Consider the following 12,529-nt stretch of genomic DNA (forward strand, 5'->3'; position numbering starts at 1 on the left):
TGTGTACTTGGTGGAGTTTGCTAGCTGAATTTCAAGCTCTTTCGTTCTGTTATGTGCCAACTTCTTTCTCTTAGGAACGCCTGACCGAAGAAGGCGAGGACGAGTTGCTGTGTGGCGCCGAGTCCAGGTGGGTCGAAGCTCGGACGTGGTGCGATCACTTAGCCTCCCTGTGCTCCGATCTCGTTCACATTCCCACCCCCAAGACACCCTGCAACAGGTTAGTCTACAATCTTGCTTGCTTTGATTGATGCATTGTTATGGATTTTTGTGCCCTGTCGAATGGTGGGTTCGGTTTCACCACCTTTCATCATGGTAGCTGTAAATTGTTATAGCTGGAAGACAACACATAGTAGAATTGAATGAGTGATAGTTCGATGTCCAGTATTGTAGAGCAAGAGGGGTTTTGATCCCTTCCTCACGCATAGATGAATGCATAAGTTGTTAGGCTTTTAATGTCACTTTCTAGGTACCTCTCTCACTTAAGGAAAATTGTGTGCTCCTCCATGTTGTGACCGCTGTTTGGAAAACTGGATTGTCTGTGCTGTGATGAGAGGGACTTCGAAAATTCCCTTGTAGGCATTGACCATGATTGCAAAATGCTTATACAACTGCCTAGTTATGCTGCTTTTGGCATGAAACAATGTGGGGGAGTTGGAAAAGAACGAAAAGTAGGACCATATGATGTGATTGTAATTCCTGGATAGTCTGGTTATGTACTTTTCATTAGGCAATTGTTTTTGCTGGAATTTCACACAAGCTGGAGGATGCCCATGTTTTCATCTTGTTCACAGGTGTCTTGAAAATCTCAGGGATCAATTATTTTTGTTGTCTTTCACCCAAAAGAAAAAATTAATTAATTAATTTTTGTTGTCTTGAAGATGGGTAAGAGGTTGGAGTTTGGAGTGTGCCATCATTTGCTTCACGTTGAGAAATTGTTTTGTAGATCTTACTCACGGATAATAGCAATAAGTGAATAGTGTCCTAACTCACTAGCTGTTGGTGATTTCATGCTTTAGCTTATGTTTGCTTGAATCTTTCAAGCAGAGATAAGGGTAATCTGTGCAGTTTTGCTTGTTTTTTTTTGTTTTTTTGCAGTTCTGCCTGTTTGCTTTTAAGTCATCCAAGAGGATACGGCTTGTTTCCTCAATAAATGTTGTTGTACATTCAGATTGACTTCTTTGTTAAAACATTCTCTGTCATGCCTTTGTCCACCTCAATACAAAATTAGCCATTTACCTGCAAAGATTGTATTTTCCACTTGTTGTGGCGCTATTATACGTTCTTTATTTTACTTAACATGGTGGATGAAGCAGTGGGAACTAGGAATTTAGTTTCTTCACTCAGCAAGGTGAAGCTCATGAATCCGTTAACACAATTCCAAAATAATGAGTGCTGTGATTGACCTTTTCATGTAAATGCTTCCAATTGCAGACAACCACTTTAACCATTGCTTTGGACATGTTGGGAACAAATTATCATGGTTGTGATATTCGCATTTGTTTTTTTTTTTGCCTTTATTTGCTACCTCTCGGTCTAGAGCTGTCAAAATAGAACTAGCCCATATCGCAGAGAAGTATGGCGGATGTTGGGGATGGCAAGTTATGTTTAGACTAATTAGTTGTGGAGTACAAACCAACGAGTGGGTTGTCTCCATTTAAGCCATTGATTGGGTCTCTCGTTGTCTTCATTAGGACATAAACAGAACTCTCAGGTGGTGAAGGAAGTTAGGTTCATCTTGGACATTCTTCAATTTAATTGATAGATAAGATCCAAGGAAGAAATAACATGGAATTTGATAATAGCTTACGAACTCTTATGTCATGATGATTATGTCATAGAACTAGGTTGATAAATTCTCTTAAAGCAGCCAAACTCCTTAAAGCGGATGCATGCTTAGCCTATTTGTGATGCGACTCATGGAATATCTTTTAGTATAATCAAGGGTTTTTTATGCAAGTATAATGTTTTTGCGTGTCCTTATTTTTTCTCAATGTTAGTTTTCTTTTCTTTAAGTGAATATCTTTTAGTTTTTTTAATAAGAGAGGGCCTAAGTGGTTGATCTTGTTTGTTTGTGTCTCTTAAATTTGTTCATGTCACTTTACTAGAAGATGAGTTCATCAAAGGAAAAGGCATTTTGGAGCTCGGAAGATGTAGAAATCTTTTGTAATTTGTGCATCGAACAAATTGAAAAAGGCAATCGTCCTGCAAACAACAAAAGAGATGGATGGACAGTCATAATTAGTAAGTTTGAGGAGCTAACGGGCAAAAAGTATGATAAACAAAAAAGGAAGAGTAAGTGGGATAACCTCAAGGAAGAATGGAAAAGATAGAGGTCATTGCTTTACAAGGAAACTGGATTAAGATGGGATTCAAGGAAGAAAACCATTGATGCGAGTGACGAATGGTGGGAGCGTAAAATTCAGGTTTTCCTCACTTCTTTTTTTTTCATATTAAGCTCACCTCTAAAGTCTACAACTTATGCAAATGCTTCATTATAACAGGCTAATCCAAAGTTTAAGGCTTTTAGGATGAAAGGCATACATCCTGATCTTGAAGTAAAGTTAGATATGATGTTCAGAGATACAGTTGCTACTGGAGGAATCACATGGAATCCTAGACAAGATTTATCTGTTGATAATGATGTGGGGACCACACAACTTGGTATCGATGATGTTGTAGGGTCTACTGATGAAAACTTGGAGGATCATGTGGATGAACCAACTGGAACTCAAACTCGTAAGAGAGCCACACAGACTTCAAAGATGTAAGCTCGAGGAAAGAAAGATAAAAAATTGAGCACAAGAGAGGAGCTAGGAACACAAATTAACAGGCTTGCTTACAGTTGTTGAGAGTAGGAGCACTACCAATGCTGCATCCAATGCAACCAATTTAGTCGGTCCTTATGAGGACCTCATAGAGATATTGGATTCCATACCTGAGATTGTGGAAGACGAAGATTTGTACTTTTTTTCAATTTCTCATTTAAAGAAAAAGATAGACAATAAGCAAGTTTTCATGAGCTTAAAAGATGATGCAAAGAAAGTAAAGTATCTCAAATATGAGATGAGAAAAGAATCAAGTCTTCGTAGATAGGAGGATGTTAGCATCTTATTATTTTCATGTTTGAAGCTTAGTCATTTCACTTTGTTTCCATCTATGGATCTTTATTTGCAACCTTTGTGAATCTAATTTCAATTAACGTTTGATGTTAGAATTGTTTTCATTTGGTAATCTCTTAATGTGATAGTTTGCATATATGCGATGGTTAATATGTTGTTTCTCTTTATATTTTGTTACTTGAAATAGTTATGGAGGATTTATGCGATGGTTAATCCATTGTTTCTTTTTATATTTGGTTACTTGAAGCAGTTATGGATGATTCACATTCAAGGGAAAATCATGAGCAAGAGAAAAATGAATTATGGGATCTTATCTCAGTTACTCAAGCTGCAATTCTTTATCAAGCGACCAATCTTTGCAAATAACCTTGCATGACCTCAACATATACAGGTTATGTATGGTTAAAAGAGTTGATTGGCGAAGATGCTAATCCGATAAGGTGCTACAATATGTTTAGAATGCATAAGATTGTATTTGACAATTTAACACATGATTTAATAACACGTTATGGCCTTCAAGGATCTAGGAATACTGATGTTAGAGAAATGGTTGGTATGTTTCTTCATATTCTAGGACATGTTATAGGTAATAGATTAGCACAAGAGCGTTTTCAACGCTCCGGGGAAACCATAAGTAGGCACTTTAACTTAGTTTTAGATAAAGTATGCGATATGGGAAAATATCTGATCCAACCAACTGATCCATAATATAGAAAAGTTCCAGAGAAGATCAAGAAAGATCGACGATTTTATCCATATTTTAAGGATTGCATTGGAGCTATCGACGGCACACATATTCCAGCGGTTGTACCTAAGTATGATCAAATTCGTTTTATTGGTCGAAAAGGAACAACAATTCAAAACGTGTTAACCATATGTAATTTTAATATGGAATTTGTCTATATTTGGGCCGGTTGGGAGGGACAAGCTCATGATACCCGTATCTTTTATGAAGCTATTGGAAGACGTGACGCAAATTTTCCCCATCCTCCTCCAGGTATGTTAGTCAATGGTTTAGATACATCCATATATCTAATTGACATATATTGATTAAATTTACAATATATATATATATATATATATATATATATGTAGGTAAATATTACTTAGTAGATGTTGGATATCCAAATCCTACTAGTTATCTGGGGCCATATAAAGAAATTAGATATCACTTGCCAGAGTTTCAAGAAGGTCCTTCACCTACAAGATATCAAGAAGTGTTCAATCGTGCCCATTCCTCGCTACGCTCGACAATTGAGCGAGCCTTTGGTGTATTAAAACAGAAGTGGAGGATTTTAACTCATATGCCAAGTTATCCCTATGAGAAGCAAGTGCAAATTGTGGTAGCGGCAATGACTTTGCACAATTATATATGGAGAAATAACGTGACTGATACTGATTTTGAACAAGCATAATTGGATCCCGATTATGGATATTCAGTTGACCATGATTATGCAAATGAAGGGGTGGGTGCTTCAAATTCGTATGCATCTCCGGACATGGCTTTTTTACATGATGAAATAGCCACAAGTTTACAAAGTCGTTGAGGTTTGTAATACTAAGTATAACGTATTTCTTTTTTCCGGACATAATGACCATGTTTACTATCATGAAATGACTCTTTCTAGTCAAATTTGTATTTGTATGAGAGGGACTTGGTTTCATTTATCTTAATTAGGACCTCCCTTTTTATATGCGGTGCTTACTCAAAAAAATTAGCATCTACAATCGGTCGCTTTACCATCCACCGAATAAGTTCACTTTTTTTTTTTTTAATATATATCATTTTTATCTTTTGACAATCAATAGCCCAACTTTTTATCAATACACTAGAATGATAATTAATTAACGAAGATGATTAATACTGCAATAATTAAAAATATTCAAAGTTAAAAAAAAACCTAAAAGAACCTTAAGCTAAAAGTTAAGTTTTGCATTTAATTTATAATCAAATTCTTTTAATATAATTTTTAAATAAATTTACTAATATGTATCTTTTATATTACTTTCAACATGAAAATTTATATACTCATTGTTTCTTTTTGCAATTTTAAAAATACTAAAACTAAAACATTTAATTTGGTCACACCAAATGGCTTTTCAAATACAAGTTTACCAAACAGTTTTTGCATTTCCCTAAAGCACTTTTCAGTTTTAGTTTACCAAACAGTCTAGCATTTCGGAAAACCCCTTTATCTCAAAGGTATTTGCATTCTCTCAAGGGCATTTCCCAAAAGTTGAACCAAACAGGCCCTAAGTCAAGTCCTCTTAATTCCGGCTTAGTAAAGGATGATACCCTAATGCGATGTAGCCTAGCGGGCAAATGTAAACATTCTTGACACCAAGAAAAAAAATTTGGGATTGAGTTGGGCAACCTCTAATACGTGGCCTCACGGTTGAAGTCGTATCCAACTCAATACCATCCTAAGTGTCCTAATGCAGCCAAGGTTCGGTGATAGATTATGTGTGCAATAGTGTAGTGCTAGATGCAAGGCATGCATGATAGTTTAGATCAAACAATACTTCAAAAATGAAAGTAAACCATACATTCTTACACCCCCTACAAAACAAAGGTCAGCAAACACTTCCCCTTATACCTCCCAATCTGCAAAAACATTTAACACCTTAAATTTTAGGGACGTACCTAGGATCCTCGCTGCTAAACAAAAATTCTTTTTGCAAAATAGAAGAGAAAATTGGCATAAATCCACTAAGAGCTTTTACTCAAGTCCCCAGCGAAGTCGCCAAGTTATCACGACCAAAATTTCGGGTGCACCACCTAAAGTTTGGCTAATGGACTACTAAGTCTAACTTAGCTCGAGCTCTCTTTAAGCTCATACTAATTCAAAACTTAGGTTCAAATTTTTTAACATGCAAATGAATTTTATCTAGGAGTCACCACTAATCAGTTTATGGTAGGTCGATTAGACACCTAAATAAAATAATGGGAGAATTATTTTACTCTTACAAACCAGAGATTTTGGATACGGGAACTTGATTACACTAGACTTCTATAATGCCCTTTTGGTACAATTTCTTTTATTTTCAATTTTTTTTTTTTTGTAGGCAGCTTGGATTGATTTTAAATCTATTTCCTAACATGTAAGGTGATCATACGGGTATGCAAACAACCAATTTAACATCCAAGAAAGCAATGAACAAATTACAGGACTTACTTTGTAATAATGAAAGTATCTGCGTCATTAGATCAAAATTCACATCAACAACCCACACAATTTCTTTTTGTTTTCATTTAATTAATGAGAATCATGCTTTTATGCAATGCAATATAACTAAATGACCTAATTTAATGACATGTAATTTCTAATTAAATGGACCTAGCAACAATCACTAAATGACATGTATTTCATGAATCTAATTCTATATGACATGCACATGACATTTTTTATTTTTTTTCTTAAAAAAGAATGCAATCTAACCTAGGGATTGAAACTAATTTATCCTAAGTCATTTTTTGGTAATTTTATTTATGAAATTCGAAATTAGGAAATATGTGAAAATTATCTAGCTCAATTAAGATTCTATTCAATTTGTATTAGGAATTAGGTTAAGCCAAGTCCTAATTTAAATTAAGATATTATCTTAACTTAGCAATTTCTAACCTAAAATGCAATCTATCTACAAAAATCAATATAAACTTAAAATGAAATATGCAATTTTATCATAATATGCAATGACGTACAAATGATGCCTTAATTCTACATGACATATGCATAATGATTTTTGTTGTCTTTTTTATTAATTTCGAAATTAAATAAAATGTCAAATAATTAAATATGCAATTTAAGCTAGATGTGTCAAAATGGGTCTTAGATTCATATATGACCCATTTTGTTTTTGACAAAAGTAGTTAAATGTGTTTACTTTGATAGGTGGGTTTTAAGTGGGTCTTAATTGAGTCTTAAATGGGTCTTAAGAGAAAGACTCTTTCTTATATATATTATAAATATCAAATTATAATTACTTTTTAAATTTTTTTTCCTGTTCTTTTCTTTTCTTTCTTCCTTTTTTTTTTTTTTTTCTTTCTTCTTCCTGCGGTTGCCGGCAAGACAATGGCGGCAATCGGCTAGGCGAGCCTCGCTAGATCCGATGAGGGGCAAGTTCGAGCTCGCCCGATGCCAACAAGCCTTGAGCTCGCCGGATCCGGCGAGGCGGAGGCCTTGCCGACGTCTAATAAGGCTTGAGCCTCGCTAGATCCGGCATCGGCGAGGCTCCAGCCTTGCCGACCGGCAAGCCTTGAGCTCGTTGGCGTCAAGCGAGCTCGTGGCTCACCTATGGCCAGCGGTCGGCTAAAGAAGAAGAAGAACCAAAAAGAAAAAAAAAGAAAATTATATTTTAAAAAATAAAAATAATTTAAAAATAAAAAATAATTAAAATTCAATTTTTAAATAATTATTTTAAATTTTGTTAAAAAATAATTATTTTAAAAATTATAAAAATTGTCCATTAAATTTGTGTTGTATAAAACTGTTTTAGCAATATAATTTTTAAAATAATATATATATATATATAAGAAATAAGGTTGGAAGTTTTTAGAAATATAATCCTTAAAAAAAAAAACATAAGAATAAGTTTTCCTAAATTTGATTAAATATTAATATGAGTCGAGTCGGGTATGAGTTGAAAAATTTACATTAGACTTAAATTGGTCATAAATGGATTAATGGGTCAATTTGAGTCGACCTATTAATGACCTGACTCAAACCCGACCCGATCCACTCGTTTGACACCTCTAATTTAAGCTAATGAAACAAAAATCTAACATCCTAAATTTATGTTTATTTTTTTATTTTTTTTATTTGGAAAATTCATGATAAATAGAATGCTTTGTCTAAATATGCAAATAACCCTACAACATGCAATATTCTAGCTCAAACATATTTCAAGATAAATAAAATAATCAAGACAAAATAGACCATTCAAAATCATCAAAGATATCATATATAATTCAGATCAAGGGATAATATCTCACCAATTTATTTTAAGTCTTAAAGATCAAGATATTAATTTTATTCATGCATGATTAATTATTCCATTTAAAGCCTTATATATGGAATAAAAAATCAGTGTGCGGTTGCGAATTAGGCAAATAAATCCAAACTGGAAGTATGCCTATCATTCAAATATGCATGTAAGTTGTTGAAAATATATATATATATATATATATATAGGCAATAAAATATCCAAATCATATTCGAATGAGATCATTACCTATTTCAAGGATATTGTTTCCAAGTTTGAACGCCGGATGGCTTGAGTTTGCTAATCTTTGCTCGAGTGTGATTGGCTTGTTAGCAAGAAGTGCTCGTAGTTTAATGGGGTCCACACGTGTATTTCTTTTCGTGAATGGATCTCCACTAATTCCCACATTCACCTTTTTGCTGTTTTGCTCTTTTTTCTTTTATTATCTTCCCTCCCTAGAGCACGTGACTTTGGAATTTGCTGCAGGTGGAGATATCTGCAAAATAAAAGCACATGAAGGTTGCTAACTCAGTTGGGCAGCGATCTCTTCGTCACGGACAAGGGGGAATCCGTGACAACTCCTCAGCTTATGAAAGTAACAGGGACACGACGGATTTAGGGGGACAGTGGCGACATCCCAGAGTTGGATTCAGCAGCAATGTCGTCTTTGCAGAGGGATAGTGTCGAGCAGCATTCACTAGTAAAAGATTGGCAGTAGTGTCGTTGCTGCTCACGGTGGTCGTGCGGTTGGCGTGCAGCAGTCGTGCGGCATCGTGCGGTCGGCGTGTGGTGGAGGCGGATGATCACCGGCGGTTAGCGGTGGCCAGTGGGCTGTGGGCGGCGATCGTATGGCAACGATCAGTGGTGATGGTTGGCGGGCGGCTGTTGTGCGGCGGTTGTGTAGCAATCATGCGATCGGTGTGCAGCGGTTGTGCGACGCCGAGTGATGGTGGCGGGCTGCAGTCGGCGGTTCATAAGCAAGAATAAAAATAAATAAATAAATAAAATAAAAAATCATACCAAATGCATTTCTATTAATTTTCTATTTTAAGAATATAAATTTTATATAGTTACCAAACATGTTATTTTACTTTGAAATTGTTTCCCGAAGTAAAAATAGAAAAGAATTATTTCTGAAAAGAAACTATTTCTCGAAGTAGAAGCGTTACCATGCGCACTCTTAAGTGATTCATGAAGGTTCTTCTCATCTCCCGGTTTTGGATACATTAAGTGAGGGAAAACATACACTAGCACGCATTTTGGAGAACACTACCACATCTGTTACAATAGCATATCATTCTTCCAAGCTGTGTCATGATATTTCTCACTAATGACACCAACAAGGACCCATAAATACAAGTAAAAGGATCAACCCCGATCAGCCGACATTTTGATTCGGTTTGACAACACAACAAGCTGGCCAGCAGCTCGATTAGCCGACCCTTCGGCTCAAATGAGAACACTTTAACATACATAGCAGGAGACCATCGATCACATTCCAGAGACAAGTGAACTCTAATACCCGGTCAACGCCACATAGACAATGCAATACCCGTCGTTCTAAAAGATTCAACCTTCACTGCACAAACAACGGTAGCCTCTAGAGTTCGCTCAGATAAACATACAAAAATCACAGGAGAGCACCGAACTCGCAGGACCACGCCAAACTCCAGTCCCGCTCATATGCACCCGGAAGACTTCATTCGACGTATATTTTTTTCAACAATAAAACGATTTTTCATTTAGATAGATATTTCCTAATATATTCCACTTGCTCCATTCCCCAATTTCTTTTAAAAAGGAAATATTAAAAACGTAGGAATGAAATTTTAATATATATTGAAACATATTCAAATTACTCGAAAAATTTAATCTTTTTTTTTTTTTTTGCAACCATAACCTTTTGACTACAATAAAAATAAAAAATGAAAAGTCCAACTCCTTTCCACAAATTCGTGACTTATCTCATTCATGAAAATTATTGTTTTCCTAAAATCGATATTATCTCGCTGGAAAAATTAGATGAATACAAATTTTTTTCTTTATCAATGCAATTGTTAAATCATGGATTTGTTATTAATGGAAATATATTTGTTGAATAATCTTCCTAATCTTCCTAAACAATCCAAAAGATCAAATTTATGACAATAATATATAATTTGTTTCGTCGTACAAAAGCACTTTGGGTTTATAATCTCAAATGAATGATGATATATGATAGCTATGTTCCTTTTGCTAAGAATATATATCCCATTACTTCACCTCGTAGCAAATTTACCAATTCATCATCATGTAATAGCTATGTTCCTTTTGCTAAGAATTTATCATGTTTACATTGAAACGACTAAAACGTAATTATGCTTTCCAAATGAAGCGACTGAAACTTCAAGTATGATTTACTTTGCCATTTACAAATTGTAGAAATACTAATCATTCAGAAATAAAGAATCCATATTCTTGCAGCCCAATGGTTTTTCCATGCTCATAAATTCTAGCACTACCTACGCATTGATTCAGCGAAAAGAAATCATCTATTTGCCATGAGGGTATAAGTTCGATTCTCATCTGTTAGCAAAAACTATGAAAGGCCTGTGCAGTATTGTCTAACCGCAGTATTCCCCCAATGATATTTTTCATATCAAATTTTTGAGTTACTCAGAGCGCGCATGATAATTATTTTATTTTTGTTCCAAAACTATTTTTCTATTCTAGACTTATTTCTGGAATAGAAATTTATTTGATAAAATTATTTCATTTTTCTATTTCCAGAAATAGGTTTAGAACAAAAATTAGAAGTAAATTTTTTTTACTTTTCTATTTTTGGAACATAAATGAGAAATAAAAATTTTCTCAATTTTTGTTCTCTCTATTAGTCATTTGCTCATCTGTCATCATTGACCGCTGTTCACCGTCCACTCTCAGGGTGTGCACGACAACATTTATGTTTCTCTATTTCTTTATTTTTCTGTTTCCCGGAATAGGTTTGGAACATAAATTTGTTTGGTAACACAATTTCATTTTTCTATTTCTAGAACAGATTTCTATTCCAGAAATAGATTTGGAGCATAAATTAGAAGTTAAAAATTTTAGCTTTTTATTTCTAGAACATAAATGAAAAATCAAAATTTTCCTTATTGTTCACTTTTGTCACTGCTCTTTGCCCACTTGTTGCCCGTGGGATGTCGGACGCTCATTACCGGTTGCCAGATGCCTGCTGCCAGCCCCGGCCACCAGCCACCAAACTTGGGCCGCTCGTCGCCAACCACTGGTCGCTGGATGCCAAATGCCCACGGGTTGTTGGCCGCTCATCGCCAATCGTTGGATGCTGGAGGCTTACCACCAATCACCGGATGTCCACTGCCAATTGTCCGCCGCTTGCCACCGGCTGTCAAATGTCGGCCGCCCACCGCCGACCTCCGGTCACAAAACTCCGGGTGTTGAACGTTAGACGTCAAACTCCAGACATTGGATGCCGGTTGTCGGTCGCCAGACTTCGGACTTTAGCCGCCCGCCGCCGATCACTGGACGCCAAACGCTAGTCGTCCAATGTCGGACTCCAACTACTGGACACCAGTCATTGTCGCTCCTAGAAATAGAAATTTATTTTATTATTAAACAAATTTTTATTTCAGAAATAGAAATTTTGAATCATTATCAAAATAGTTTCTTTGCTTAGAAACTCGTCTATGGAATAGAATTGAAAAATAATTTCTAGCCAAAATTTGTCACACGTGTCCTCGCCACCGGCTATTGCCACTAGTCGTTGACCGCTCGCCATTGCTCGCCGATTGCCCGCCACCACCGGCGACAAGCCGTTCACCATCCATTATCGCCACTCTTAGCTCCTGGCCATCGCCACCAATTGCCGGCCTTGTCGTTGGTCATCGGTTGCCGGTCGTCACCGTGCCGTCACCGATCGCCACCATCGTCCGTCGGCCACTGGCTGCCTCCACCAATTGCCCATCGCTGTCCACTAGTAGTCAAAAATGGAGAAATTTTGTATCGTTATCAAACGAATTTCTATTTCAAAAATAGAAATTTTGTGTCATTATCAAATAAATATTGTTTAGAAACTCATCTAGAATTAGAAATAGAAAAATATATTTCTCTTGCAGAAATCAATTTTTGACTAGAATGGTTATTAGTTGCACCCTCAATTTCCCAATTTTTTAGAAAAAAAAATACAAGGTTAGGGGGGAAAATGCTGTCCCAAATGGCTGAAGCTAAGCTAACTCGAGTATTCTTAAATTAAATATTAAAATGGAGGAATGAAATTGTTATATATATTCAAATAACTCGAAAACTGTAATCCCTTTTTTTTTAGTTGAATCAACACCTTTTAACTATAGTTCAATAAAAAAGTTCGACTCCCTTCCATGAATTTGAAATCGAGGTTTTCAAACAAAGAAAGTAATTCTAATGTCACG

The sequence above is a fragment of the Eucalyptus grandis genome, chromosome 2 (assembly GCF_016545825.1).
Source record: "Eucalyptus grandis isolate ANBG69807.140 chromosome 2, ASM1654582v1, whole genome shotgun sequence".
In the NCBI taxonomy this organism is placed as follows: Eukaryota; Viridiplantae; Streptophyta; class Magnoliopsida; order Myrtales; family Myrtaceae; genus Eucalyptus; species Eucalyptus grandis.